At 38.4% G+C, this 8432-nt stretch overlaps 1 non-coding gene across 1 annotated transcript; it reads right to left on the bottom strand.

Annotated features, from left to right (window-relative positions):
- Positions 1-7897: 7897 nt before the first annotated feature.
- Positions 7898-8005, bottom strand: LOC117244000. Its single transcript, XR_004496281.1, has one exon. It is a non-coding gene; the product is annotated as a U6 spliceosomal RNA (small nuclear RNA).
- Positions 8006-8432: the final 427 nt, after the last annotated feature.

Genomic DNA, 8432 nt, shown 5'->3' with positions numbered 1-8432 from the left:
TCTTTAATCTCTGTTTTACCTTGTCTGCAAAGCTGCCCAACTTCTTTCCTTGTGCATTTTAGTCTTTATTTATATGGCTCAAAAAGGAAATAGCGTATAGTTCAATATCTTCTTCCAGGCTAAAAACAGAAACTATTTTGACAGTCTAAAAGTTCATTTTTCATTTGCAGATCACTGGAGAGTTCTTTCAATTTTTGCTGTAGTTTAAAGTAAAATGTTCTGTAAAATTTTGATTTTGAAATTTCAGATTTCTTCCATGGTCAGATCCCTTGGGATTCTAGTTTTAATGGGCTTTAATAAACATTTTGATTAGTTCATCAAAGATTGTCCTTTTTAATTGAAAATGTTTAGTTGAAAATCTGGGGCTTTTTGTCACTTTATCTTAAATGGGATCAATTTCTATTTGCTTGATTTATGTTCTTTTTCTGTTTTCAAAACCATAACCCATGTAATGAGCCTAATAAAAACTATTTAATCTAGGCTCTGGTTCTACATTATTTTCTCATTTTTGAAGATTTATTTTGCTATCCTTTCACAAAACGGTCCTGACCCAAACAAGTTATTACATTACTGCACTCTTTTATATCTTTAGCTTCCACACTGTAAGTTAACACTCCAAATTTCTTTTTTCTTTCTTGTTTTAAAGATTGAGTCTCCTTCAGTATCTATGTTCCATTTGGAATTGCTGTTCTGTGATATTTTTATCTCTACAACACTTGGTTTCATCACTAATGGGTGTAGCTCAAAATCCTCCCTCTCTGAGGAACACAAAAGAATGTAGAAGCATTTGTTAGTCTCATAACACACTAATGAAATAACTAATTGCAGTGGTGGAAGGCGCAAGTGCATTGCATGTTGAGAAGGTTGAATGTAGAAACACCAGAATTCCACAGACAAGTCCACCCTTTCTGTAGATGAATTCTTTTACTACACTTTTCACCATAATATCTCAACATCTTCAATAGTGTGCTGAGCAATATGACTAACATCTAACATTTGCACTTTGTTTTCTCTTGCTGTTATTCTCATGGTAGAGAAGAAAACAGAGTAATAATGGTGACAGTGCTTGCAACTGCTGCAATGCTTTCACAATGGTACTGAACCATACTAAACACCCAGACAATGGTGATTTCATGGCCTCATGGAATGAGCAAAGAGAAATTCTGCAGTTAGAAAAGAATCTGCTGCATAAAATGGTAGTCCATTGTGTTTCAAACAGTTCTCTGACTCTTAGAGAGTCATTATAATAATTTCTGACTGAGAGTTGAGGTGCCCAAAAGCCTCCATCATGCCTCTGAAAACAGGCCAGCTTTCACTCTGGTGTTCCCTTTACTGGAAGAATCTCTCAGTGCTAAAGCATTTTGGTTTTAACTTTCGGCTTTTCATGCCTCTCTTCCTTCTATTTGTTGTACTGAATGGGGCATAAGGAATGTCAACTGCCACCTGTGCAAAGGAGAAAAGGTTTCAGTAACTGTGTGAGGCTATTTTCAGGGTCTGTTTGGCTTTAGACCATTGTCTTAGACCACTGTCTTTCCAAAAAGGTTTCCTTCTTCAATTCTGACCCTAATCAAAGTATAGCAGCATGGAAATTCATCTGCTATTGGGGATGTTATCCTAACTTTGATTGGCATGTAAAAACCAGAGACAAATTCCTTGATGTGTCTCTTCTGCAACACTCCTAGCACCTTGTCAGTCTGAAGAATAAAAGAAAGTCTTATGATGTGAGGCTGTGTTTTTCCAAATAAGCATTGGCATTACCCCAGGGTTCCTCATATTCACTTTTAGTGAAAATTGCCCCTAACTTTACACTATATTACAAAAGGAGATTAGGCTGCCAGCCATTTCCATGCAGTGATGACAGGAAGGAAGGATATCAACAATGATATCAGTGTCCTTCAAATCTAACTCCTGTGGCACCTTTAGGAAAACAATTTTCTGAGTTAGTGGCCCATGTGGCTCTGACACATTCTATCGTTTGGTGGCTGATTAGGTGCAGGTCAAACCCATTTAGGTTTGTTGTCATAAGGTAGGCAGAAGGGATGAGAGGATAAAGGACAAAAATTATGGTAGATAGTCTGAGACATTTAGGAGTTATCATTCAATATTGGTTTCTTTCATCTGGCATCTGAGGCTTTACAGCTGTACATGGAACTCGCCTTATCCAATGGCCACAGGCAGCCACTGCCAGCTTTGCCGAGAGGCTCCTGAGATGTCTGATGATGCTTCTGGTAAAGGGAACACCAGAGTGAAAGCTGGCCTGTTTTCAGAGGCATGATGGAGGCTTTTGGGCACCTCAACTCTCAGTCAGAAATTATTATAATGACTCTCTAAGAGTCAGAGAACTGTTTGAAACACAATGGACTACCATTTTATGCAGCAGATTCTTTTCTAACTGCAGAATGTCTCTTTGCTCATTCCATGAGGCCATGAAATCACCATTGTCTGGGTGTTTAGTATGGTTCAGTACCATTGTGAAAGCATTGCAGCAGTTGCAAGCACTGTCACCATTATTACTCTGTTTTCTTCTCTACCACGGACCTTCTCTTCGATCCAAGTTTATAGGACAGAATTCGGCGGATTTTTACCTTCCTGCTTCTCTCCTGATTTCTGGGTTTCATAGTGTAGTGAAATAAACTATTTCTCACCAATTTGTAAGAAATATGATGATGTACCCAAACAGCTTTTGTTTGCTTGTTCTTGCTTTGCATGTAAGCAGAGCACCATGAAGAACCCTCAGTGATTAGAGAGAGGAGTTGAAGAGCTCCAAGGGGGGCAAAGTAATAGAGAAAAACCTTTAAGTGCAGGAAGAAACATCTCATAATAACCTTCCTGTAGATAAAAAAGTCAAAGGCTGAGATGTGTTAATTTGAAAAGGCAGATGGAATTATTGTGTACATTTGAAAAGTGACAAATCCAAGTGTGCTTTCAAGGTGAAATTTCAAAAAACACCTTCCTGATTTAGGGACACAAACCTAACTACAACCTGAATATTTTTTAAAATCTTATGCCAGAATCACTATGGAATAAAATATGCTGTAGACTTGAAAATAGTATCTAAAATATGGCCATTTTCATGCCCATAGTCCACATCTGCAAGTAATTATGGGTGCAAATGTGGATATGTCAACATCTACATACATTAATGTACCTGTTAATCTGATAGTTAAACGTATGTTTGTTATCAAATAATATAGTCTGCAAAACTGTTCTGTTATTTGTGCATGTAAAAAGGGAAGCCATGTTAACATTAACCCTTAGAATTCTAATGCTGATATTTTTATCATGCACAAATGGAAATCACACTAATGTCCAAGATAAATATACATAGTTGAGGGAAACATTAATACCTTCCCTCATTTTTATTTTATTGTGAATTGAATTTTCCACCTATGTTGTTCATTAATTCTCTTTTGTGTAGCAATAAACAAGTGAGTTACATGAACTTGCATGAGCAGAATTGTCAGTAATTAGTTTTTAAATGCTTTCCAGTTCAGGAGGCTAGGCACTGATCTTCCTGATTATTTAAAATTGCCCTTTAAATATTCCTTTACACATTGAAGTGAAATTTTGATTTAAAAACATAATTACAAACCCCTCTACACAAAACTTTACCCAGAGAAAATGTCAGACTTGTATATCTATGGCTCACTTGAAGGAGAGGGAATTAAATTTTTCTCTTTCTTTCAAAGAGATATACTGATTAGTTAAATATCCTGAGATCTGACATTTTCCTGAGTAGACTGTCATCATAGTTGTTGATTTATTCTAAGAAAAAATACAGTTTCACTAAACTGACTTTCCAATAAGATTATTTTCCTGTGTTGGACCAAAACCATTCTAATTATGAGGTACTTGCTTCCACCCAGTTTTGTAGCTTTTAAGGTAGAGTTATTAATTTCAGATATCTGGTATGCACATGAAGTTTTTTTCCTGGAAACCTTCAGCCATCATTGGGAGTATGATTAACAGGTTATATTGTTATGCTGATTATTAAAGGGTAAACTACCAGCTACTTTTTTAAGTTTTGGCACATTCAAAGTCTGTCTCAAGAGCCTGAAGGTTGAGCAAAGCTTAGCCTCAGTGTTGAAGAGGTGATATCCTTCTGAAAATCTTATCAAACTAGTTGTAAACATCTGAAAAGTCACCTTTAGCTTGTGCCAAGAAATTTGTCACAGCCTGGAAGTAATCTTTTGTTAATAACCCTTCTCTACTTCTGGAGAGCTCCTTAGAGATCTTGTAATCTGCAGCCAGGAGGACTTCTCTGGTAGGTTTCCCCTGATGAAATCTGCTGTGGCTCCTGGGGATCACAGATCATGAAAACAAACTACACTGCTTTGCCGTCTTAAGGAGTTCAGTATTGTCCATTTATCCTTTGGCATTTCTGGCTTTTGCTTTATTTATATAGACACACATAACCCTCCAAGGCACTACATTTGAAGGTAACACATTAAAAGAACATTAGCCTGCATTGCCTCCACCAGCCCTTTGTGTAAGCAATGATGCAGGCTCTAATTACCTGTATACATTCAATAATTTTTTCCCTCACCAGTGCCCCTAACCTCACTCATAACAAGGCCTGAGCCTGAGACTCAGACAGGATGGTATATTGAATGGAGCTGTGCTATAAACAACTTTTTATAGACCTCTTCCCCTATTCATTGCAGAAGTTCAAGGTGTGTGATCAAAACAAAAACACTGTGGGATCAAAAACAAAACAATGGTTGCCCAAGTAAAACCAAGACAGGTTCTACTGCAGTCTTTGACACTGTGGGTATGTTTACTGTGGGTAAGTGTATACTGCAGAAATACTTGAGCAGTTCAGGCACCAGGAGCAATTCTGCAGCAGCACAAGGGGATTCATTCTTCAAAGTAAAGCTCAGAGCTACCTGAAGCTTCTACAGCCAGACTGGTTCTTGCAGCTGGGCTAGCTTGGATGGACAAGAGTTTGCAAAGCAGAAAACACACAGAGCTTTTTGGTGTTGCTTGGCTGAATATATCATATTTTGCAAGGATGGCCAGTCATCAATTTTGCATTTCTTACTACCTAATTCACAGGATACTCCTGAGATACTCCTTTTGTGTGTGGGTTTAACACACATAACCGCAAGCAGAACTGATGGGAGCCATAAGTTGAACTGAGCTGTTACAAATGATAAATGATCAGGCAGCAAGCTAAATGTATTACCTAATTAAACTAAGAATTTTTAATGATAATTTCTTATGCAAAAACAAGGTGCCAGTGTGTCTTTCAGTCAATGTCTCTCAATGGCATCATTAGACCTCAAAGAAGACCAGCAAAACTCATATGCTACTTCACATCTGTGGAATAATATTAAATGAGTACCATTAAAAATAAATAAAATAACTGAATATAGGAAGAGATTCAAATATGTAAGAAAGAAAAACTGGAATCCCAAGCCCAAAATTACATAAAAATCCATTGTTATCTATATATAATAAAATCATAGAATGGTTTGTGTTGGAAGGAACTTTAAGGATCATTTAGTTCCCACCATGGGCAGGGACACATTTCACTAGGCCAGGTTCCTCAGAGCCCCATCCTAGGGTCTGAACACTTCCAGGGATGGGGCATTCAAAGCTTCTCTGGGTAACCTTGTCCAGTGTCTCACCACCCTTGCAGAGATTTCTTCTTTATGTCCAATCTAAACCAACACTCATTAAGTTTAAAGCCATCCTTTCCCCCTTGTCACTACACATCCTTGACAAAAGCCCCTCTCCAGCTCTCCTGTAGCCCCTTTAGGTGTTGGAAATCTGCTGCAAGGTCTCCCTAGAGCCCTCTCTTATCCAGGCTGAGCAACCCCAAATCTCACATCCCACCATCATAGGCCGAGCTCCAGCCCTGTGATTGTCTTTGTGGCCTCCTCTGGACTTGGTCCAGCAAGCCCATGTCCTTCCTTTGTGGGAGCCCAGGTACTCCAGGTGGGTCTCATGAGAGCAGGGTAGAAGAATAAGAATGTTTGAGACAAAGTTTCTCTGTTGTGTACACAGCCAGCTGCCATTTAAATACTTCCTAAATAATTGGAACCTTATAATATTGGAGTGGTTTGGGGGTTAGTTTTGTTGAGTTGTTTTTTTTTAAGTGTGGGTAGCTTTAAAATGCAATAAACACCATCTGCATGATAGAATGAAAGGTAGCTGCACTCTGCTTCCTATTTTTCTCTCAAAGATGATTTTCATTCAGATCCTTTCTTTTTTATTTTTCCCAGCCTGCAGTCAACTGAGGATTTTTGCTGAACTGCTCAGAAACCTTGCTGCTTTGCATACTGAAATCATGAAGTACCATATATCTCTCTGTAGAAAGGAAAAGTAAATACCAGAGTGTTCTAACTGAGGACATACTTTCTCCATGTCTAGACGTCTTTGGTAATCTCTCCCTCTTATAATACTGCTGTGCCTTCCATGTACTCAGCTGTGAGGAAAGTGCTGTTAGTTGCATAAAATATGCCGAATTTCCAGACAACTTTCAGTACAGCATCTCAGATTTTTAGGGCTGGTGTGTGTGATCTTTTATGAAATCAGATTTTTTCCTCTGAGGAACTTTGCTCAGTAAACCAGTGGCAAATTTGGAATGAAAATATGACTGATGTGGTTCCTTAATGCCCAGCTTGTTAAGCAAATGCTGTTGAATCCAGTCCCTAGTAAACAAGCTAAACTTCTTGTTCCACTAGAAGCATATTTTACTAAGAATCTTTGTAGATCACTCTTTATGCAAAAAATAATGTCACAAGTCATGGTTTTGAGCAGAATAAAGCAAACATTTATTAAATTAAATCATATGCTGAATCAGTGTTTGCCCTTATAGTTACACTTTTTAAATATTAATACTCTTTTCTAACTCTTTGTACATAAATAATCTTTTAAGAGACTAACAATGAAATATAGACAATCCACATCAAATGAATGCAAACTTTTGATGTAATTATCAAAGGTCTGTTGGATTTTGTCTAATTTCAATTAGTATTGGGCTATAACCAACAAATTCAAGTCTCACATGGATTTTTTTAAATCCAAACATTATGCCCCCTTGCACAAAGGATTTTGGCTTAATTTGGCCAATTATAATGGTACTGGTTCTTAATAAAAATATGTAAAGTTCAGCTTTTGAAAACTACAGTGCTGAGGATTTGTTTTAGCATGGAGCAATTAACTAATTGATCTATGCACTAAATTAAACTCCAGTAAAGTCTTCTGGGGTAGGTTTTTTCAGTATAAGCTGTTGGAGAAATACTTTAATGTTTAAAAAGAATATACTAACCTGAAATTCTTTCTGATATATAGAGTCGTAAACTAAGTAGAACATAAAATCATAGAATAATTAAGGTTGGAAAAGACCTCCAAGGTCATCAATCCCACCTTTGACCCATCACCACCTTGTCAATCACACCACAGCACTTAGTGCCACATCAAGCCTTTCCCTGACCACTTCCAGGGATGGTGACACCACCACCTCAGGGTGCCTGCACTGAAGGGCAAGCCTGTGCAATGAGGACATTCTTCCTGATGTCCAGCCTGAAACTTCTCTGGTGCAGCTTGAGGCCATGTCCTTTTGTCCTTTCAGTGGCTGCCTGGAAGAAAAACTGATCCCCACCTGGCAACAGCCACCTTTCAGGGGTTGTGGAGAGTGATAAGGTCTCCCCTGAGCCTCCTTTTCTCCAGGCCAAACACTCCCAGCTCCCTCAGCCAATCCTCATTGAACTTCTGCTCCAGACCCTTCCCCAGCTCCGTTGTTCTTTCTGGTCTTGTTCCAACTTCTCCATGTCTTCCTTATGGTGACTGGCCCAAAACTGGACACAGGACTCAAGGTGTGGCCTCATCACTGCCCAGTACAGAAGGACAATCACTTTTCTAGTCCTGCTGTGCATATTGTTGGCTCAAAAAAATTTTGCCACTTTTCATGTATCTGCATGTCATCCTTGCCAAGGAGCCATGCTAATCTTCTCTGTATTGTTCCAATTTCTGTGTATGTACTACCAAAGTGAAATATGTGATACTATTACTTTCAATGTTGTGGGGAGCTTAAGCACAGAGATACTGGCCATTGTAAATAAGTATAAAAAAATTATTATTGCATGCACGTTTGAAACATGCTCCTATGTCCTTTTACTGATTCCAGTCCTTTTCTCTGGGAAACACCAAATACCATTTGAACAGGGAAAGAAACACAAAATTAACCAGACTGAGATTTTCAGACCTACAAGGCCATTTGAGGTTTGCTAAAAGATTAAAAATCAGCTCTATTTTTCCCTGGTAGACCTTTAACCAAGGAGGGAAGCCCACCCAGGCAGTAAGGGATGATTCATAGATTCTGAAGCCAGAAAGGACCACTAGTACCTTTTAATCTCTACCCACAGGACCCATTTTATTTGTTTCTCCTATGGGGTCCTTAGAGAAGAGAAAGCTGATGGTCCAGT

The sequence above is a fragment of the Parus major genome, chromosome 2 (assembly GCF_001522545.3).
Source record: "Parus major isolate Abel chromosome 2, Parus_major1.1, whole genome shotgun sequence".
NCBI classification, from domain to species: Eukaryota; Metazoa; Chordata; class Aves; order Passeriformes; family Paridae; genus Parus; species Parus major.
The sequence above is the reverse complement of the archived record's forward strand: the minus strand, read 5'-3'. Positions and strand labels throughout refer to the sequence as shown.